Raw genomic sequence first — 23,943 nt, forward strand, 5'->3', positions numbered from 1 at the left:
TGCCAAAATTCTGACCATACCACATCTCGTAAAAGTACCAGGCAGGTGTCTCCATCAGTATCCACCTTACTAGGCTATATATCTGCACAATTCCACAACACCAAATTATGGTGTTAATAGTTGACCAATACTTTAAGAAGATCATAATTGCTTTCAATCCCTTAAACAGAGCAACTGGGATGAAGAGTGGATTCATAGCTGGCAGGCTCTGTAAAAGTCAGAGCTAGCTAGCTTTGCTCTAAGGGAGAAAGAAATCCCTTTGTTTTCTACACAAAAGTTAGATAGCAGTGCTGAGAATGTACAGCAGCCCTTAATGTTGACAATTTGTCTGGTATTTCAAGGTCACGTTCTCCGTGAGCAGCTACGGAAAGATAACACTCCCAACACTCCCGTAACGAAGCTCTTTAAGAGCAAAGAGAGAGTTGTTCTAAAAGCTAAAAAGCTCTTTGCCCGCATTCTCCACCAAAAAATCTGTCACGGGTTAGTTAGATTTACCTATGCCCGTGACAGGGGAAGCCACCCCACGCCCCCCCCCCGGGGCCCGGAAAGGAGGGGGAAAAGGGGAGTGGGATAAAACAGCGACAATCTAAGGAGGAAAAACTTATTTTACTAAATATGATATCGAAATACAAGATAACACAATATAATATAATTAAGGCTAACAAATCGAACGAAACAGAGAGAGAGAGTCTCCGAAAACCGAGAGGCCTACTGTGAACTCTAGGCGACACGGCTGGAACGCTTCCCACTCTCCGAGCAGTTCGAGAGAAGAAGGAGGGCACTCCAGCCTGGGAACGAGATTATATAGAGTCCTGGTCCCGTGACTTATTGTTACTCCTGTTGTTCTCTGGGATATGTAGTCTTCTTCTGTGGACTGCACATTCAACAGAAGTATCCATACTTGACATGATGTTATGATGTGGAATACTGATAGCAAAATTACAAAATTACAAAACCATGACAATCATAGAATAGAATGATAGAACCAGGACTGGAAAAGACCTCCAAGATCATCCAATCCAGCTGTCCACCTATCACCAATATTTTCCTCTAAACCGTGTCTGTCAGTACAATATCTAAACTTTTCTTGAACAACTTCAGGGTCTATGACTCCACCACCTCTCTGGGCAGCGCTTTCCAGCAACAACTCACTCTTTTGGAGAACATGTATTTCCTAATGTCCAACCTAAATCTCTCCTAGTGAAACTTGAGACCATTCCCTCTAGTCCTATTACTAGTTGCATGGGAGAAGATGCCCATCTGCCACACACCATAACCTCCCTTCATGTAGCTGTACATGAATGATAAGGTCTCCCCTGCTCCTACTCTCATCTAGATTAAACAATCCCAGTTCTGTCAGCCACTTCTCATAAACCTAGTGCTCCAGACTCCTTACCAGTTTCACTGCTGGGCATGCTTCAGGGTCCTGATGTCTTTCTTGTAGTGAGGGGACCAAAACTAAACACAGTATTTGAAGTATATCTTCACCAGGACTGAGTATAGAGAGGTATGATCACTTCCCTGATCCTGCTAGCAACACTATTTCTGCTAAAAGCCAGGATGCCATTGGCTATCTTGTCCACCTGCTGGCTCATGTTCAACTGAGTGCTGACTAATGCCCCCAGTTCTGTTTCCGCTACACAGTCTTCCAGCTACTCTGCCCCAAGTGTGTAGTGTTGCCTGGGTTTGTGTGGCTGAATTGTAGTACCCCATGCTTGGTATTGTTGAACTTCATCCCATTGACCTCAGCCCAGCTGTCCAACCTGTCTAGTGCTCTCTGTAGGGCCTTCCTACCCCTAGGTAGATCAGCACTTCTTGCCAACTGGAATTCACCAGCAAACTTACTGAAGGTACACTCAGTGCCCTCATCCAAATCATCAATAAAGATTTTAAACAGAACAGGCCACAGTACTGACCCCTACGGAACATCACTTGTGATCAGTCACCACCTGGATTTAACTCTATTCATCACCACTTTCTGGGCCCAGCCATCCAGCAGTTCTTCAGCCAGCAAAGTGTGTACCTGTCCAAGCCACAGACTGCCAGCTTCTGCAAGAGAATACTGTGGGAAACAGTATCAAAGGCTTTGCTGACGACTGGGTAGAGTACGTCAGTAGCCTTTCCCTCATTCACCAGGCAAGTCACTCAATCAGAGAAGGAGATAAGGTTGATCAAGAAGGACCTTTCTTTCGTGAATCCACACTTGCTGGTCCTGAGTTGTCCCACACATGCCATGTGATCTCCCTCAAGACAATCTGCCCCATAACGTTTCCTGGCACCAAGGTCAGGCAGACCAGTCTGACCCCAGATCCTCCTAACTGCCCTTCTTTTAGATGGAAATCATACTGACAAGCCACCAGTCATCTGGAATCTCTCTGGTTGGCCAGGAATGCTGACAGATGATGGAAAGTGGCTTGGTGATGACCTCTGCTGACTCCCTCAGCAGTCTTGAGTGGATCCCATTCAGTGTCATGGACTTGTGGCAGTCCAGGTGGAGCTGCATTCCAGAGGGGGCTCTTAAATTTCAGTGGGATATTCTTGCTACCTGGTGGTGGAGTTGTGTTTGCAGTTAAGAGTGTCATTGAAAGGACACTCCTTGTGTCTCTCAGGTTGACCATTGTGCTGTGGCAGAAACTTGTACCTGTGTTGGTCTGGCTTCTGTGGATTACAAGACTTTGTTTGACACCAGTCATTAGTAGATCTCATGATTTTCTTTTCTTTAAAGGTTTACAGAAATGCGAGATTGGAAAACTGTTCTAAGATAGCAAATAGTTATTAGCTTTTAGAATACCATTAATAATTTTAAGAGTTCTGTCACTGAGGTTCCCCTGCCTTTCTTAGATTCATAAGCTAGAAGTTGAAGCATATTTTTGAAGACAAATTCCAGCCCCACTTTTCTAGAGCAGAGTGCTCAGGGCCATGCCTGCCTGAGTTTTCAATATTTCAATGAATGGAGATACCATGGCCTGTCTGGGCAGTCCATTCCAGTACCCAGTCTTCTTCACAATAAAGTATTTTCCTTACATAAATGTGAATTTTTCTGCATTTTAGTTTTGTATCTCATTGGGTCACTGCATACCAGAGAGTAGTCTTTGGCTTCTTTATTCTCAAAGGAAGAGCCTTTTGCTAGTAAACTTGTTTTCTAGTAAATATATTTCTTTGCCAGTTTTTGTATGCATGTATGTATGCATAGATACGACATAACTAATGTTCTTTGCTATTAAAAGTAAGTAACCAAAGAACATTACATAGCTGCTCCTTTCTTGAATTCATTTCCCTTTAAAATTAACCTGATTAATAAATATATTGTATGGTTGAATATGTAAGAATCAGTTTGTTTGTGTGGATAGGTAGACTGAAACACCAGCCAAAATAATATATCATTTTCTGCTTAGCAGTATGACTTGCTGCTTGTCTAAGTCCTAAAAACAATTTCTTTTTAATCTATAATAGTACCACATCAGCTAGAAGTTCTTATGAAACCTACAGATCCTGTAAGAAAATAAAACTGGAAAACTTTCCAGCAGTTTCTTAAATTGCAGTATTCAGTTCTAGGTCAAGAGTGCCTGGCCCATGGACACTAGTTTCAGAGAGGTAGGAGGACAGAATCAGAGGTAACTCTGGAGGCAGAACTGGAGACAGATATGTCAGGGAACTGTATATGGGAAACAATAGGTAAGAAGAGATTAGGGATGTAAATTACAGTGGATTGAGCACTGCATATCTGAGATCAACAGCTTCAGCTTGAGTTTTATGTTACCATTCAAGCTTGGATTCAACAAAGTTATTTAGTGTACAGATGAATGGTGTTACTCAAATGTATGCTGAATTGCTTTCCAAACTGGGAATGGCCTTATGTAGATGAGCCTGTGTTTATGGGTATGTCTGAATTACTATCTTACTATCTGTTAGCATTCTGTGCCTGCTCTTACAAATCCATTTGTGTTGTTATGCTTCTAGGAATATTTATGTGTGTTTTCTTCTTGGAATCTTAAGCTGATGTTCTTTTAATAATAACCTTAACTTTATCTGCAATTCTAACTTTCTTCTGTTTCATGGCTTTAGTTTATGAGCTTTCCCATAACTGTTTCTGACAATTCATCAAAATTTTCAGCAGTTTAGCTGTGATTCTGCAGCTACACTCACAGAACTAAGCTTTGGATGATAGTCAGCGATCATGTGAAGGTTACCTAGAACTTAGCTTCAAACGACATACGAAGTCTTTTGCTTACAAGTCCTGTAATAGCCTCAGATGCAAGAGGTTATGTGAAGTGTCTTCATTCTACTGCTGGTGTGTGATGTGTTGTATATGGAACAGTTTTTCACTTTATGCTGGAATTTCTATCTAGCAAAAAACAGTTGAGCTGATTACACAAAGTTCAGATTTGGATTTCTCCTTAATCTGTGATTTAGATTTGAAGGAGTCAGCTGACATTCAGACAGCAGCTGCTGTCTGAGTGGATTTATGCTCTTTGACCTGCATAAAAATGAGCTTATTGTCTTTTGTGTGTATTTGTATCTGTACTTGTGTGATCTTTGGTGGTAGTCTTGCCAAATCTTGGACTAAGTGAACAACTTAAAATTTTTAGCTACCACTGTTTTGAAATGGGCAATTCATATATATATATTTATAAAGGCTTATAATTATCAAGAATTTCTCAAGATGAAAAAGTATTTATTTCTTAATAACCCTAATGAAAAACATTCATAATGTGTTTGATTTCCTAAGAGTTGCCTGTCTTGGTCCAATTATTAGAAGGGAGAGGAGGTTCTTTTGATACTTGTATACCCAATGGCAAGGATAAGACACAGCTAGTAAAATGTTAGCCCAGCCAGTTTATTACAAATCCTAGTTGTATATGGATTTGGGAAAGGGAAGATAGGCAACAGAGAAGAGGTATGAAATAAAAGCAAGGAGTCTTTGTAGAAAGCAAGAGAGATAGTCACCACTATGGGTCCAATGTGGTTTGTAGCTCAGATGCTGATCTTCAGGAGTGATCAGCTGGAGGTTCAGTGGTCATTGGAGGTTCAGTTGACAACTATGATGATAACCTTTACAATGGAAGTACAAACTTATCTGCAAGACCAAAGTGGTCGTGTCAGCTCTCGTTTGGAGTGACAGCTTCTTGGGTTTTTTTGGATCTCAGCAGGAACTCTCTTGTTCCCATGTTCTGGGCCTTGCCAGCAGATAAGAGCAGATAAACATCCACTTGCATCTTGCTTTCACAGGTTACAATGGTATTATCCCCCCAATCTTCCATGCCAAGCTGGAGTTATTTGCACGGGCCAGATCTTCTGCCAGTAAACATTCCCTTTGGAAGGCAAACAGCTCTTAATAAATGCTGTTAAATGTAAAACTGTCCACACAGTGATGCTGACTGCCACACAGCAACACCTACCTCTCATCTCCTAGATCTGTCAGAGTCTTATCACAAGAAGTGCCTCAGAAAGCAAGCTTTGAGCCATAAACATAGAAGAATTCAAACACAGCCCTAAGAGTCTCTTTAGAGTGAACAGGGAGGATGTCATTTCTGACAGATTACAAGGTGAAAAAGTGAAATGCTTTGTTTGGACTTCACATTTCAAAGGGAAAACAAAACAAAACTAAACTAAAAGTGAATGTTAGGAACATATTTAGTTTGGCTTAGTTTTGTTTTCATGGCATTGTAGAATGACTTACTTTGGAAGAGACCTTAAAGCCCATCCAGTTCCAAACCCTTGCCCTGGGCTGGATGCTGCTTACCAGATCAGGCTGCCCAGAGCTCTATCCAACCTGACCTTATACTCTTCTGGGAATGGGACATCACAGCTGCTCTGGGCAGCCTTTGTCAGTGCCTCACCACCCTCTGATTAAAGAATTTCCTCCTAACATCTAAACTGATTTTTCCCTTCTTTTGTTTAAAGCCATTCTCCCTTCTTACTGTCTGACCGTGTAAACAGTTGGTCTCCCTCCCTTTCATAACCTCCCTTCAAGTACCAGAAGGCTGCTATGAAACTTTGTGAAGTCTTCTACAAAGTAAACAAGCTCAGCTCCCTCCATATTTATTCTTAAGAGAGGTGCCCCAGGCTTCTGTTCATCCTCATAGTCTCCTCTGGACTTACCCCAACAGCATTGGTAATAATCCAACCAATTTATTTTTCACTGATAGACAAGTTTGAGTTTTAATTTAAAAGAAGCTACTTAAAACCTTGTGAGAAAAAACATATACCTTATTTTAGACAAGTCAGTGTCAAGCAAAAGAAGAAAAATACTTTCATCTGGACCCACAGGCCCTACAGAGGTGTGTGTAGAAACTCCTTGCCCCATAACTACTAACTTCTAAACGAAGGACAATTGTTAACCTTTTATTTCTATGGATATTAGACTATAACTGGTGAAATATCTAGCAAGCATGTAATTAAATGTAAGAAAAAAATTAGTCTGGGCCTCAATTCAATACAAGAGTTGTCTCATAAAAGATAAAAAAATAGACCCCTAGTACAGAATAGGAGGAAAAATAATATAAAATAATGACCTGTTATAATTCACATAATACCTGTAAGTATAGAGACTCTAGAGTTCATAGAATGAAAAACTTGTCTTCTGCCCTATATCTTAAACAGTTTTATCCATGAAAAGAAAGGACAAGAGGCTGAACTACATTCACCTTAGGAAGTTACAGAGGGCTGCTCTTGAAACTAATGCCTTCTATTTTATTATGTTGGCTCAGGACATCAGTGTTGGGTATTGGTGGTATGGCAGTAGAGGCTGAACCTTCCTAACAGTATTCCACTACATTTTTGTTGCTGTGTGATAGATGGCAGCAGAGGTGTCTGTCATGGAAGCGTGGATGAAGAAAAGGTGTGTCATTAAATTCCTCCATGTGGAAAAGATGGCTCCCATTGATGCGAGATTCACGTGAGATTGATTCATTGATGTGAGACTAACCAGTGGATGTGGATCGTGCATTTCAGCACTGACAACAGTACTGTTAAAGGCTAGCCATGTTCAGGACAGCCATGAAAGTTTAGTACACATGCTCTAATTCATCGCTGCACAGCTAATGGTGGTGTCTACGTCGAAGAAGTGTTTTGTAGCTGAGAATTTGCTCTGTCAAATGTCAAGTGTTATTGTTTTCTTTGTATCTGTTGTAGTTTCCATGGAAATAAATGCATTACTTTTAGAGTGACCTATATAAATAACTGATAAATGAGATAATCTGTTGATATTTGTTTCACAGTTCCTATATCAGCGATATCAGATGGAAGAGCCATAACCTTCCAATAATTTGATTTTTTTATGTTAGTATTGGGCTTGACACCTGGAAACAAATGCAAGTATATATGATGTCTCTTAAAAATTAAAAAACATTTAAAAAATTTTTTCTTTTAATTTTATTTATTTATTTATTTATTTCTTCTGGGAATGTAATATCAGTAGCATGGTGATTGTTTGTTTTTTACAAAGTGCTTGCATCTTGCCTTCATGCCTCTAGAGAAAGGTACAGGAGTACTCTTAATCCATCTCTGGGGAGGTGAATTTGAAACGGTATCCATGCTAGAGATGAACCATTATCACTTGAGGTATCATTACTTTCTGTGGCTTTTGCTCCTAATGTAGCCCCATACATGAGTATAGTGAGAGCCACATTAATTTATTATCTTAGTTATTATTACTTGCAGCATGCCTATTTATTTATTTATTTATTTTCCCCCATAGACTGTACACTTATTTGGAAAACAAACAGAGGAGTCAGGTTCATACATAGAGTTCTTATTTTCTGGTTACTTTCTCATAGAGAAGGAAAAAGTGAGTTTGATTTTTATGTAGTAATATCTTTTAATAGTACCTGCTATATGGTCTCTTCTACAGAGAAACCTGCAAGATGATAAGCTGTCAGCTTGCTACTATGCCTAATTACTTAGGGGAGGTGCTTGTAGTGAATGCTTATAATGGGATATGTAATGTTCCAAGCAGCTCGGGTTTACATATTCCAAATATGAACTGAGCCTCAGAAGCAGATGCATTGATACCGTGCTAAGCCAGAGCTGGTGCTGCTGTACAGACAGAAAGCTTTGAAACTTGTGACCGTCAGCTAAAGCAGAGAATACAAATGAATTTTAAGGGAGGCAAAAGAGTGGGAGTGGGGAGTGAATGAGGTGAGTGTTAAAAATTTAAATGATAGGTGTCTGCTAACTCAGTTGGGCTGTAACGAGTTAGGAGATGCTGACATGAAGGCACTAGAGGATATGTGATCATAATGAGAAAATGGGGGAGGTTATGTCTCCAGCTGTTACAGCTGTAGCTAGGGAAAAAAAAATAAAAAATTGAAGGACCTCTGAAGGTCACAAATATATCAAGAGCTAACTAGCTTGCAAGTGGTGTTAACATTTCTATTGTATGTGCCAATGCTGAAAATGTCAATTACTACAATATGCAGTGCCATTTTCTTGTACAAATGGATAAAATACTGCAGGGACTATCTAGTGAATACACTGATTTTATTCAGTCATCTAATGAAAAGAAATGTTTCTGCTCAAGATGAGGAACAGGATTAGATCCTTCTTTTATTTTATTTTTAATTTTTTCTGTTTGGTGACAAAACAATAATACTAAGTGCTATAAGAAAGTCTTACTTAGACAAAGCATAATTTGAATTGTGGTAGTTGTAGGTTTCTTTTAAATATCTTACTACCTAATAAATATTCCAGAAGCAGTGTAGATGAATTTTAACAGTGTCTTTCTGGTACTATTCATGCTAATTTATAAGATTTACCACAATTACTATTCCTGAAAGCTAAAAAATAGTGAGTTATTTCATGAACACATAAAACAAGGTCTTTGAAAAGATTTAACAGGACTCTTAAAATGAAATATTTGGCTCAGATATAATTTGAGCTGGCTACAAAATTGAAGTGCACTGTCATTCCTGACATTCATAAAAATAAATTACTATGTATTGTTTCCTTCTCCTTGTTTCTGAATACAGATCAGTTTGAAAGAAACTATATGCTTTCATTCTCTTGTTTCCGTGGAGTTAAGGGTTTGCTCTGTGCATGAAGAAGAGAACATCTGTATGAATAGTAGGACATCTCTTGTGAATTTATGTGTGCTAAAACAAAAAGATTAATTTTTTTAATAACTGGAATTTTATAGAAAAGGCATATTCACAAATCAAATTCCTATCTTAAACAAATTTCCATATATTCATTAGGACATCTGATCTGCAGCCATTTTGGAACGTACCGCTTATAGAGGAATTTTTTATTTAAAGGAAAGTCAGAAAGCAAATGAGAATTCACAACATTATAGTTCTGAGGTAAAAACTTGATTGTAGAGGAATGAGTGACAGAATCTGTTGATTAATGGGAAAGTATTTGTCAGTTACTGATATTTGACTAGAACTTCCCTTTGAATGTTTAAAAGAAGTTCTTCTGTATCCTTCCTTCACAGTGTTTTATTATTTTTGCAACTTTATGTATCTGTATAATTAAACATATACAATGTACAGTAGCTTGATTTTCATCTCATTTAGGCATTCAGTACTCACCGTAGTAAGAGTTGAATTCATAATGACTCTTGTTTATCACCAGCTATAATTCTGTGCTTTATAATTTTCTGTTGGGTCTTAGAGAAATATTCAGTACTAGAATAAAAGTTGTCTTGGAATTCTGTGTATGTACATAATGCCATATTTAAATTAAAATGATGAAAGTTCAGTAGGGAAACAACTTTATTTATGGAAGTTTTTAAGTTGGCTGTTTAAAATCAAAAGAATAACCACATGTCTCAGTACAGTTTGTACATACTAGGGGATGACTTGCTGGAACTGAGGCTCAAAAGCCTGTAGTTTCCTAGGTCCTCCTTCCTCCCACTCATTTACATGAGAATGATGTTTCTTCTTTTCCTGCCCCTGGGTACTTTGCTTGACAAACACGACTTTTCAATTATGATAAAGAGTAGCTCAACAGCCATATCAGCCAGCTCCCTTAAAACCGGTCATTTGGCCCAGTGGACTTGTACACATTTATTCTTATGAGTCAGATTTGGACTTGCTCTGTCCTTACAGCTGGGGGGCAGTTTGTTCCCCTAGTTCTCACCGAGAGGCTCAGGTTTAAGGAGGTGAGGTTTGGGGATGCGAGAATCCTGGCTACCTGTAAAGATCAAGGCAAAGAACCTTTTGAGTACCCCAGCCTTCTCCATTTTTGTTGTAGCCAATTCTTACTCATGTAGAAGAGGAGGTACACTCTTTTTGACCTGTCTCTTCTAAACTGTGTACCCGTGGAACCATTCTTGTTGATCCCTCACCAAGTTCAGTTCCATCTGTACCTTGGCTTTCCTAATCCCAGCTCTGCAAATCTGGGCAGCATCTTTATATTCTCCCCAAGTGACATGCCTTTCCTACCACTGTCTGTACTTGCAGTTTGACCAGAAGGTCTTTGCTAAGCCATGCCATTTTTCTGCCTCCCCTTCCTGTTTTCTTGTTCTACAGGATGGAGGGCTCTTTCACTCTCAGGAAGGTATCTTCAAAGAGCCAGAAGACTCAGAGGGGATATATAAATATCTAAAGGGAGTTGGGAGGCAAATGGAAGAAGCTAGGCTCTTCTCAGTTGTGTGTAGTAAGAGGACAAGGAGTAATGACCTAAAATGTGAATGTAGTGAGTTCCATGGAATTTCCAGGAAGGCAGTGTTTATTACTAGTAAACTAGTAAGAGAATTAAGTATAAAAAATAGTAAACTAGTTCACCCTGATTCCAAATGAGGAAACAATTGAAAGGCAGAAGTGTGGACTGAGCTAATCAGGCATATGTGATAAAGCATTTAATATAAGTATTTGTGATATTCCAAGTGAAAGCATAGAAGAGATAAAATTCATTTTCTTGCAGCCATGGGAATAATATGTTGATTTGTATACTTCATATGCGTTTTTCAAGTGTTCAGATGTATGCTGCAAAGTAACTGTTCAAAAAAAAAAAGGTAGAAAATAGACTGGATATTTTTGTTACATGCAGTATATTTTTAGTAGGAAGTTATAGATAGTTGCATAGTAATTACCTCTGGAGTCAAATGAAGATTCTGAATTTGACAGTTCTCTTTGGGGTTATACAGCAAGGTGATATTACATGATCAGAATTGTATGATTCTTCAGTTTCACTTGAATATTAGGATTACTTTTCGAAGAAAAGATAGAAGTCTGGAGATTATTTCTGTTATTTAGATTATTTAGCACTTCTATTTGCAAAGAATGTTGCATTTATGTTGCTTTGAATATGGGTTCCTGATCATAGGCTGCCAGGATCACAAGGAAATTTAAGTTAGCATGCATGTGCAATGGGATTCTGAGATGGCTCTTGCACAGCTACATTATACTGTCCTTTTCTTTCTCCTTATAATATATATCTACTACTATTTTGCTCAAAACAGTTAAGTGTTGGGAAGCTGAATATGTACATGGGTGCTCTCTTACATGCAAAATGGTATGCCTCAGGTTGAGGTGTGTTTTGCCATGTGGGTGGATGTTGGCTGTTAATTTTTTTTTATCACTCTTGACTATCCTGAGAAAGCAGCACTTAAATCAAAGTGGAGTGGAATTTTGTATTCTAGTATAAATGTATCACATGTGAGGTATACTGAATAATTTAATCCAAGTAATCTTTTCCCTGACTATTGAGTTATTTTTGAAGTGCATTTACTAAATTGTTTATTCTTCAGGAATATTTCTGAAAATTGGTATTTTAAGAATTTCACACTTTGTGAGAAGTAGTTGAGAGGAAGGACTGTTTTTAAATTCAATTTAAAGTAATGTGAGACTTTCTCCAAAGTAAAATGACGTGGATGCACATTAATTATGACTTTTTTTTTTTTTTTTTTTTTTTTTGCGTACATATAGTAGTAAAATTTTTTGACCTTGAAGTAATATGTGCTTCCAGTGTTAGCTGTTTGGTTGTTTATGGATTAGTGAAGGTTTAAGAAGAGGTTTCTATAAAAGAAAGGCAGGATCTACCTTCCAGCATCAAAAGGGGAGCTACAGGAAAAGAAGACTCTTTAGTAGCGTCTGGGGTGGTAGGAAAAGAGGAAATGGTTTCAAACTAAAAAGGGGAGAGTTTAAGGTTGAATATAAGGAAAAAGTCTTTTACAGTGAAGGAGATGAGGTGCTGGAAAAGGTTGCCCAAAGATATAGTGGAAGTCCTGTCTCTGGAGGCACTCAAGCCCTGGCTGGAGGGTTCTCAGATCGCCTGATCGATCTGTATGTGTTTGTTCATTGCAGGGGAGTTAGACTAGATGACCTTTAAAGGTCCCTTCTGTCTCTAAGGATTCCATGATTCTATTCTGTGAAGTATCTGAACTGACTAAGAGAAGAATGTATAGAAATAGAACTATTCAGAAAAGAAGAAGGGAAAAAAAAAAAAAAGTTCATGGTTTGGAATGTTGCCAATTCAACTACAAAGTAATGAAACTTTCTTCTTTTAAAACATCTTTAACCTATTTTAATTGCTCCATTGATCTCAGTTTTATATGTGGAGGGAGGATGAGGGGGTGGAGAACTGTTAATTTCATGGTGTGAGAGTTTCTGCAAATAAAACTACTAAAAGAGAGAAGTGAATGTTAAAGGTAACAGAGAAGACATTATCTTTAAATGTCCAAATTCTTCATAACTTGATTTTTTCAATGTTTGTTTTGCATTTGCATTTCACAGTTCTAAAGAAAATTGAGTGTGACTGAATTGATATTTGCAGCATGTTTTCTTTAGCCAGAGGATATTGAATTAACATCAAGGCCAAGGGAAAAAGATATCAAATAATTATTTTTCTTTTTAAATCTTTTTTTTTTTCCCCCACATAGATTTAGCTTTAACAAAGCCAGTTTCAGAGAAAGATAAACTTAAACATCTTGTAAATAATGTTTCCAGCTGATTTTGTGTTAAACAAATTATGCTTTGCAGTTTTGTAACTGCAATGTGTCCTTTTCACTTATTCATTAGAATGATGCTCCGTTTTTGCTTTACACATTTTTAAAAGCTGTTATTTATGGTTTAAATATTTTCAACATCAGTGCAATTCTTAAGTTTTCATTTTTATAGGCAGCTTTAGTGTCATAGTATGACATTGATGATGTGCATTCCACTAGCTTTTTGCTTCTGGAAATAAAGTTTGAATGACTCAAAAAATAAACAAAAGAATAGAAAATGAGATCAGGCACAGCATGAAAAAGTAAGAAGCTTCTTACTTGAAGAAGGCATGATGCATAACAATGAGGCAATAATGAGAGAAGGATTCCTTGGGCTAAATTGAAGACATCAAAACCATTTGTACGTCAGTTTAATGGCCCCATGACACAAATATCTGTTTTTAAAGATGTGAGAAAATCAACTGACTTGAGGCATTGTTCTAATATTTCATCACATTACTTTGGATCTTTTTTCTTGGTCAAGAGTATATGACACTAGCATTTCTGGACATTCTCATTTGTGATATTAAGTGTAAAAAAACCTCTGCATTGTATTTTGCTTCATGATAAGAGTAGGTTTACTTTTGGATTTTATTTAGCATTTAGGAGGAAACTGCAAGAAATGATTATTTTGTTAGCTATATTGTAGAAAAGAAAGAGGAAGAAAAGCAATGGATTTAGAATTTAGTCTATATATTATTACCTCCCCACTCTCATCCAAAAAATGCTGTGAATGTATGCATATTTTATGGAGTGTTGTGTTTGCTGAGAAATAAAAGAATGTTTTCCTGAGTGTACTTCCAATGCATAAACAGACACTGAGTCAGAAACAATAACACTTGTTACTAGTAGTGTTTCTCAGAGAGAGGAGATACTTGGAGGGGTACAATTACAACTACATAGAGAAGTCTCCTTTCCCAACTCATAGCTGTGGTTTCTTTTTGCAAATTTGTTCTTCATCCATTTGTAAGACTGATGGTCCATCCTTGTCCTGAATGTCATAATCTAGTTTCCATCTTCTTCACCCAAGTACACAGAGCACCTACATACCTTTGTTTCACTATGCAGGTGTGTTTATTTGTTGGTGTTTGTTTTGTTTCTCCTTGAGATGTACAGAAGAGTACATCCATTAGAAGAATGCCTAACACCATTGTTATACAAGGGAAGAACATGATATCATCCGCCTTGATGTTCAGAGTCTTTGGTACAATCCTGCACAACATCCTTATCTCTAAGTAGGAGAGATGTGAATAGAATGGAGACAGGCAAGGAATTGGCTGGATGTCTGTAACCAAGGAGTTGTGGTCGTTGGCTCAGAGTCCAGGTGGAGACCTATTATGAGTGATATCCCCCAGGGTTCAGGGCCAGACTGAATGGAGCCCTAGGCAACCTAGTCTAGTGGGAAGTGTCTCATCCCCTGGCAGGGATTTGGAATGAGATGATCTATAAGATCTTTTCTAACACACAATTCTGTGATTCTATGGAGACAGACATAATAGAACCAGAGTATGAAATCAATTTTATTCAGAGCACTTCCACATTATCAAAGGTGAAAGCAGGGCAGCAGCAGCTTAAGGAAAATGAACATATCAAATTTCTGGTTTGCAGAGAAAGATGCCAGGACCACAGCCGGGCAGCTTTTGCAGATCTCCAAGGAGACACTACAGTCTTTCTGAGAAGCCCGTGCTGGTGCTCCATCACCAGCTCAGCACAGAAGTGCTTCCTGATGGTCAAGGGGAACCTTCTGTGTTCCAGGCTGTGCACTCTGTTTTTTGTCCCAGCACTGGACACCACTGAGAAGTGCATGACTCTGTCCTCTGTGCATATTCTGTTTGGGGATTTATGGACATTGATGAGATCCCCGAGTGTCTTCCCCAGACTGAGCAGTCATGGCTCTCAGCCTCTCCTCATTGGGAGCTGCTCCAGTCTCTTCATCATGTCGTGGGATTTTATTAAAAACTTTCCAGTGCACTCACATCTCTTTTGTTCTGAGAAGCTCAAAACAGAACACAGTACTCAAGTTGTAGTACATTCCCATGCAGATTATTTTTCTTCAGCCTTTCTCTGATAATCCTCTATTTTTGTCATAGTTTTGGAATTAATGAGATTGCTAAGAAGAGATCATCCTGGGTGTTATCTAACTGCAGGCTTCCACTTGTGACAAGTGTAGGAAGCTTAAGTTAGCTAAATTTTATATAAGAATGTGTATTGTTCTCCCTCAGGACAAGGGGATGCCTTAACTGAGCTCTAAAACTCCTTCCATCTGTCTTCCATTATTCTGTGACTTATGGAGTAATAACACATTTCTTTCTTTCCACTGACTAGATATAAAGCTCCTGTCCTTTTGAATTTGCTGTGTTGACTAGAGAAAACTACGTCTTTACTTGCTTGTCTGTGTTCCCTCCAGAGAAGTGATGGAGCTGACTACTGAGCACTACTCAACACAAGCTATTTATTTGACAGAAAAGCAAATAGAAGAAAAATATGAACAATTCAAACACTACTGTCTCACTGGAAGTACAGTTTGTTGGTTAAAATCTTTACTCATGAAAACAACATTTCAGTAGTTTGTTGCTCTGTAGTAATCTGTATCTTCAGCAGTTCTTTAGTGAGCCCCAAGCAAATTGCTATGTCTCTATGGCACTGAGCATACTCATTTTGTCTCATTTATGACAACTTTGTGTGGCTGGTAAGATTTGCTCTTACTTAGAATCTGCATTTCTACATGGAAATAGATTTTTACAAGACCATGTTGTTCAGTTATGTATTTTAAGTTGCCTTCATGTTTTTGTTTCTTAGGCTTATTGATCCAAAACAACAACATATATAATTTTATAGTAGTGTAGAAGTAAACTTCCAGTTTTACTTATTTGCTATATATTATCTGTCAGTTACCTTGTGATGCTTCCAGGATCCCAAGGATGATTATGATGATTTATTTTGTTTTCACAATAGATATAACTATCTCAAGATTCTATAACATCTAAAATACCTCAAATTTAAAATTTTACGCTCATATTTGTCCCAATAATGTAAAAATTTTTCCAACCTTAAAAGTGTTTTGAGTAGAACATGAGTTAACTTTGGAAGTAAAATCAATATATTTTTGAAAGTAAGTCACAGATGAAAGGTTTTTTTTTTTTAATTATTATTATTATTTTTATTTTTAGAGAAGGAGTAGCTATGGGTCTTGAGAATATAATTTTCTTTCTAGTTCAAGCAGATCAACTTAAATAAATTGGATAGACTGTTATTTCCTACTGATAATTTTTTCTCATGGGTTTCTTGTGAAATAAACCTGCCACAACACATTGTGCTATTAAAAAAAAAAAAAAAAAAAAAAAAAGTTATTAGTCTTCATGGAACCAAATTATTGACTTGGAATAATTGACAATTATTCTTCCGGTAGGGAAACTACCCAAATGATTAGGAAGTACTGCTTCCATAATTCTGAGAAGTGTTTCTAATTCTTAAACATTGTGCAGTAAAATCAATTCATTTTCAGAGGAAATGACCTTGTAGCACTGGAAAAACAGATTTGTATCTGAAAGATTACATTACAATAACAGAACTGTAACTGTCTTCATGCAGAAAGAAAGGGTCTCTACAGGTTGTATTGATGGCTGTCTTGATAATTCTGAGATTTGTAATAGACTCTTAATGGCAGACCATTGCAATGATTGTTATGCCAAAATGAAAATCTGCTGATGTGTGAGCTGAATGAAAACCATTTCTGTGAAACTCTCTGCACAAGTGACCTCTAGTTTCATTACCACTTTCATGTACAGTAGATTTAGTACTTGCTTGGCACCAAGATATCAGTGAAGATATATTTATAATACAGTCTACACAGACTTCATTCATGTCATTGACTGAATCCACCTAAGATGGGCATTTGTAATTGGAGCACCAACCCAATCCAAAGTTTGCCAAAACTTCTCCAAGAATTTGAAAGTATTTGGGCATTAGACCAACAATAGTTCCTCATTGGCACTTCTCTACCAGTTATATCACAAATAAATGATTTAAAAATGTCTTCTGCACGCCTGCACTAGCAGCATTGACTCAATTCATTTATTGTTCTTACTGATTATGTCAGGTAGATTAAACAAACCTTACAATACCACTGATTTTAGCAGCATCTCTTCCAGTTTCTTTTTACATTCTTATATATTTCTACTACCTGAAGTCATTATCTTTACGGTGTCTGAGATGATGTTCATGAATCCATGGGACCTGATGGAGTGCATCCATGGGTGCTCAGTAAGCTGGCGGAGGTGATTGCTGAACTGCTCTCTATCATCTTTGAGAGGTCTTGGAGAATAGGGGAGGTGACTGGAGGATAGCCAGTGTCACTCCGGTCTTGAAAAAGGGCAGGAAGGAAGATTCAGGTAATTACAGGCCAGTCAGCCTCACCTCTGTCTCTGGAAAGGTGATAGAACAGCTCATGCTGGATGACATCTCCAGACAATTGGAAGAAAAGGAAGTTATCAGGCGTAGTCAGCATGGGTTCACCAAGGGGAGGTCACGCTCGACAAACCTGGTAGCCTTCTGTGATGTTGTCACTGGCTGGGTGGATGGGGGGAGGATGGTAGATGTAGTCTACCTTGATTTCAGCAAGGCATTTGATACTGTCTCCCACAACATCCTGATAACAAAGCTGAGGAAGTATGGGATAGATGAGTGGACAGTGGGGTGGGTTGTGAACTGGCTGACTGGCAGAGCACAGAGGGTCTTCTTTGGTGTTGCAGAGTCTGGTTGGAGACCTGTAACTAGCAGTGTCCCCCAGGGGTGGGTGCTGGATCCGGTCTTGTTCAACATCTTCATCAATGACCTTGGTGTAGGGGCCACCCTCAGCAAGTTTACTGATGATATGAAGTTGGGAGGATTGGCTGATATGCCTGAAGGCTGTACTGCCATTCAGTAAGACCTGGGCAGGCTGGAGAGCTGGGCAGTAAGAAACCAGATGAGGTTTAACATAAGAAAGTGTAGAGTCTTGCACCTAGGGAAGAATAATTGCATGTACTGGTACAGGCTGGGGGATGACCTGCAGGAGAGGAGCTCTGCAGAGAAGGACCCGGGTGTCCTGGTGGACAACAGGTTGGCCATGAGCCAGCAGTGTGCTCTCATGTCCAAAAAGGTCAATGGTATTGTGGGGTGCATTAAAAAGAGCGTGGCCAGCAGGTCAAGGGAGGTGATCCTCCCCCTCTACTCTGCCCTGACAAGGCCTAATGTGGAGTACTGTGTCCAGTTCTGGGCTCCCCCGTACAAAAAAGACACGGATCTCTTGGAAAGAGTCCAGCGGAGGGCCACAACAATGGTGAAGGGCCTGGAGCATCTCCCCTATGAAAAAAGGCTAAGTGAACTGGATCTGCTTAGCCTTGTGAAAAAAAGACTGAGAGGGGACCTGATCCAGGTCTATAAATATCTGAGGTGTGGGGCAAAGTGGCGAGGCCAGACTCTTTTCAGCAGTGTGTGGAGACAGGACAAGGGGAAACAGCCAGAAACTGGAGCAAATGAAGTTCCACATGAAAATGCACAAGAACTTCTTTATGGTGAGGGTGATGGAGCACTGGAATAGGCTGCCCAGGGAGGTTGTGGAGTCTCCTTGTCTGGAGATATTCAAGACCCTCCTGGACCCTACCTGTGCAATGTGGTGTAGGGAACCTGCTTTGGCAGGGGGGTTGAATTCAATGATCTCTGGAGGTCCCTTCCAACCCCTACGATTCTGTGATTCTGTGATGGTAGATAACCAGAAATTGCAGGAAAAGCCTTCTACTCATGCTTTGACTAATTCAGCTCCTTGTCTTGTAGAGGTGGTCTGCTTATGTATGATCAATGATTTGCAACCATTTGAAGCATATAGCATATTATGCCCATAATTTGCAGTAAGAGCTTCCTTTCAGCATGGAGAGATTTGCATGTAAGGCAATGAGAACTTGTATTTAATGGTAATTGTGAAGTAATTTGCTTGTTCCCTAATTCTTGTACTAAATATAACTGTTACTTACTCCTTCTCTCTCAGGGTCCCTCTTCTTTTCAAAACAGAACATTATTCTTTAATGTATGATAGGCCCCCTCGGTGAAGGGAGCTGAGAAAGCCTACCTATGCATACATGTCAAGACATTTATTGTCTCCTGTAATCCTTGTTCATGCAACTCCTGGTAAATAAGTATTTCTTTTATAAGTGTTCACAGTTTCTTTCCAGCAAATTCCTCTTTATGCAGCATTAGAAGTATTAACAGGTGAGTAGCTATCATTATCACCAGTAGATACATTCGTATGTTGATGTCATCAGTGGCTTTTTATATTGGTTAGTGAGATGCTTTCTGGGAGATTTTCAATTCCACCCATTGCACGAAATAAATAGAGATAGGTCAGAAGGGGAGATGCTTCAGGCTATATTCAGATCTGTGCAGGCTGCAACTGGTCCAGATGGAGCGGTTGCAGTGTCCAACCTAATTTCAGCAGCTTATCTTTGCATTCCAGCTGGAGGTAACTAGTCCCTTGAAAGCAGTGCCATAACTTTGTGATTAGTGTAAGCATTTTGTATGCTAGGAGTTTTCTAATACAGATCAGCTAACAGACTTGCCTAGACGTACTAATAAATCTGAATGGGTGATAACCTTCATCATCATAGATGCAGGGTAGCTAGGCGCAGAGTAGGAGCACAGAATTACATGTTTTGCTGCTGCCTCAGGTATAGACCAGAACAGAACCAAGATGGAATTGAACTCTTGACTGCTGTTTTGCACTGATATAGTCCAAACATGTGACTTGTGTTTAGCTTTGTATTGTCTTGGCAGAAGTGTCATAACAGAGGATCAGACCACCATAAACATCTCAATTAATCCCATCCTTCCAGCCTTCAGCTAGCACTGACTTTTTGATCAGTGAAAGAGAGAATGAAACCTTGTGTTTTATGTCTGAGAAGCCAAATGTACAGCCACTGACTATTTTTCTTTGTCCTCAAAGGCAGTCCTGGGATAGCTGATCAATTCACAAAATACTGTCCATGCTCCTTGTGTGTGCCAGAAAGAATTTCCTGATACAGTCATTAACAGTTTTTTTTGCATTTCATATAATTTAATTCCTGAACAAAGTCTTGATTTTCTCTTTAAGCTTTTCCTGATTTCATATTTCTTGTTTCTGAGTAGACAGAGGTAGGCATCCATGGTTGTGGTTTATTATTATTATTATTATTTTCCTTAAAAGATGGGTTGTCAGTTATTAGTGTACTTGCAAAGCCACTCTAATGCTGACTGTCTGGAAGGTGAATGAAAGGGCAACTCTTCAATTTGGCTGATCACTATGAGTTGATTTTCTAGTTGAAATTGCCCAGTGATTTTTCATATTAGACATTTTTATTTAGGTATGTGATACTGACAGTATTCTGCAGGAATCACTGTTTAGAGCTCCTCTTTACCTGTGCTGCTTCCTGTCCAGTTTTTAGAATGCATACAAGGTCAAAAGTTGCATTGCAAGTTTTTTTTTATATCAATTAAAAAAAAAAAACTATTAACACTTTCTTGCCAAGTAATTCCTTCTTACTACAGAAGTACTTCAGATCTCCCTCTGAGTGCCATAGATATTATCTGTAGATCAATGTGTTGTGGTTTCAAAATTCATTATCAACTGGTCAACTGGCAACCTCTTAAAAGTGTTATTTGTGCTGGAGCAGGTCCAAAGAAGCAAGGCTTGTGAAGGGCTTGGAGAATATGCAATGTAAGGAGAGACTGAGGGAACTGGGGCTGTTTAGTCTGGGGAAGAAGGTTTGCAATTGAATGAGAGTGAGAAAAATCCTCTTAAATGTAGCTGTGTATTCTACCCTGTGGTTCACATGGCAGATTCTGTGACAGTATTTTGATGAAGTACCTCAAAACATGTACACCAAATGTGCTTCTTGCTAGCCCTGACCTTGCTGTTTGTGTTTTCTTTCCTGCTTCTTCTGAATTTTTGAGGGATAAAGCTTTGTAGCTATTAAGCAACTCCAGCAGCTGGCAGGGAGAGGCAGAAAGTCACAATGAATACTGTCTGTGCCAACTCATATAGAAGAAATGGCAAAGCAAGAACAGACGAAAATGCAAGAGTCATTTAGGTACACTGGCCATAAGGCTGAGGCTTCCTATTATTAGAGTGGGATGTTTCTTCAGTCTCAGCTCTTAGAGAATCAATGCTGCAGAATGAAATTGTGCAGCCTCAAGAATGAGGGGAAACAGTTTTTTGAGTACATTAATTGTGAATTTTTGGGAAGAAGGGGAGGAGTGACTGCAGACTGTGACCCAGAGCTGTGTCGGTTCCTTAAATGACATTTCCTTTTGCAGGTGACGAAGCCAGAAAAAACTGATGATTCATTAGTCTGACCCTGTAAGTCATTCATGTGCTCAGTATCTCTGTAGGTTGCTAACTAAAAATTGTCATTAATTCCTATGCACTTGGTTTCAGATGAAAAAGGGGAACTGAGCCACAGGTGATAATTACTTGAATTTTAAACTATGTTATTGATCTAGGTAAAATTTGATGCTTCATAACAATTCAATTTACTGTCTTTCAGAGTCTTGATGAAGCAGTTCTCAAGTTATTGCTGGTTGTTGGGGCAAAAATATTTTTCTCATATTCTTAGTGAAATACAGAGTTATGAAACTCATGTATAGTCTCAGGAAAATGAAGTTGTTTGGAAAGCTTTTCTGAAATGTTTATTAGTTTAATGATGGATATGGTATGATGGATTGCAAAGACAAAAGAGGCAAAGGTATTGCTGCTTTGAACTTGAGTGTTTGGTTGTTTTATTTTTTGTTTCTATTTACAAAGCGAATTTCGTCATGCAGAAACAGAAACTTCACAGCCTCCAAGTACTCAAAGTGAGTAGAAAGCTTAGTTTGGAGTGGTATGCCAATGTAAAAATTGCCACATTAGAATTTAAAATAATTCCAATTTCCCAACTTAGATCTGCTTTATTTACTAGAGCTGTTACTTTTTTTCCTTTATAGAAATTACAGACGGATATTAGTTGAACCATTTTAAAACATTTATTTATTTATTTATTTATTTTCAGTCTTGTGCCTTTGCTATTTTGGCTTCATTTAAATCATATCTTGATTGATCTTTTTCCTTGTCTTGTCTGAATTGAATTGAGACTGAAATGCATTTAGTGAGTAGTCAGTTCTGTGGAAGAAGTTACTGGAAAGAAGAGAGGGAGAAAGGCAGACATCCAAACAACAAAGCAGTTCTGAAATCTATTAAATACAGATGCAAGCATGATGAAAAAAAAGGAAAAACATATCCCTCACATGGGGTTTATCTTAACATTAATTAAGTACTTGCTTATTGCCTAATGTTCATAACAGATGGAAGAATGTAGTTCATTTTAATGAAGAAGGAATACACAAGAAAGCTGCCAAATGGATGCCGTCCTGAGAAAGAGAGGCAAGCAGAACTAAATTGGTTAAAAGTTCACAGTCTAGATGAGTTTACATTGTTTGCACAAGGCTGCAATTAACCTTTTTGTGCATCTGACTGTGTGCAAAAGGTTTAGGAAGTGCCAGCACTTCCCTTAACTGGCATTGATGTGTAGACTGCCTCAGTAAGCTGCCCTACAGCTCATTTTTGATCCTGGATGCCACAAATAATACTTCATCTGGAATCCAGGAAACAGCCAATGTGTCTGTGAATTGTTTCCTTTAGTGTAATGACTTCTTGGTTTGAGAGTGTAGTACCACACGTGTATGTGAGGTCAGTCAGTTTGGGTTTGGGAATGAAGCTGCTCTGTTCATGGAGTGTTGCAGAAAAGTTAAAATTAAAAACAGGGGAGGTTGGCTCAAGAGGTGCATGAAGGCCTTCATGCAAGGGTAGCTGCATCCTACAGACCTGGTAGGAGATTGTACTGCTGGATCTTATCTGATGGGGCTGAACTTGTTTGAGCCATCATAGAACTGAACTCTGAGAAATGTGATCATTTAATTACCTTATCAGGTATGAAGTGAGTGAAAACTGTGACTACATCCTGCAGTGTTTTCGTTGTATTACAGTCTTTCTGTGTAAAAGGGGCATATTTCCCAGACTGGTGTATGAGTGAGAGGAAATATTAAGTGTGTAAAGAAACGTATATTGTTTCATAGTGTAGGTACATATAAAAAAACCCTGCATCATCTCAGCAAATGACATTACAGCAGACTGTAAAGAAAAGGTATTTGAGTACAGTGTCACATCACATTCTGCTATTATGAGAATAAGGTTTCCTAACAGCAGAATAAAATGTCTTTATCTGTTTGTTTGTTTTTTGGGGGGCTTATTTTATTGGGAAATTATCAGGCAGTGTCTAAATGGTGTATAAAATCAATGTCTGCTTGACTGAAGAGGGCAGTGGTGCCTAATGTGACAAAATTCCCTCGGTTTCAAATAAATATATTTTATTTCTCACTAAATTTCCTTTGATGGATAACCTGAAAGTCTTCTGTTACTATTTTAGAAATGCTTTATGCATTTACACTTTAGAAAATGGTTCTTCTGTACATTAGCTTGTAGGAAATATCAGAGTTATAACCACTGATACATTGGTGTTCCTTGGATTGACTGCAAAGTCTGCCTCAGGTGAACAGAAATAACTCTTTGAAACCTTGATTTTTTTAATTTATTTTTATTCTTTTTTTGGTTGTTCTGTATCAATTTTAATCTCACACTTTTATTTCTTTTTAACTTTATTCAGAATTCCAAACTGCTTCCTGTCCGTTGTTAGTCATCTGGGAACAAGTCAAATCAATTTGGGTGATTTTAGGCACATTGAGAGAAAGCTGAAGATTTTGTGTCTCTGTCTTCTTGGGAACCCAAACATAATTGTCTTAGGAGATCTGAGAATCTTGTTTCCTTAACATTTTTCAAACAAGTTGTTTAACAAATGCAGGCACTCAAAATAATGAGACATTTCTGAAAATCATAGCAAGAAAGAATTTCCATTCTTTCTGGGAGGAAAGTGTTTGTTTATTTTTTTCCTGCCCAGAAAACTACTTAAAGTGAG

The 23,943-nt window shown here is 38.4% G+C and overlaps 1 long non-coding RNA gene across 8 annotated transcripts in view; it reads left to right on the forward strand.

Moving 5' to 3' along the window:
* The window catches only part of LOC107306511 (uncharacterized), a 70,979-nt gene that overhangs the window by 13,201 nt on the left and 33,835 nt on the right, over positions 1 to 23,943 (forward strand). For 7 of the 8 annotated variants that reach the window (XR_004305604.2, XR_001552169.3, XR_014939900.1 and 4 more), the window contains exons 1-2: positions 18,989 to 19,093; positions 21,254 to 21,296. The exons of the other annotated variant lie outside the window; for it this stretch is intronic. This is a non-coding gene — a long non-coding RNA (uncharacterized LOC107306511). Of the gene's footprint in view, positions 1 to 18,988; positions 19,094 to 21,253; positions 21,297 to 23,943 lie in introns of those variants that run through there. 8 annotated transcript variants of the gene reach the window in all.

Source organism: Coturnix japonica, chromosome Z (assembly GCF_054131305.1).
Source record: "Coturnix japonica strain WE chromosome Z, WE-NBRP24, whole genome shotgun sequence".
In the NCBI taxonomy this organism is placed as follows: Eukaryota; Metazoa; Chordata; class Aves; order Galliformes; family Phasianidae; genus Coturnix; species Coturnix japonica.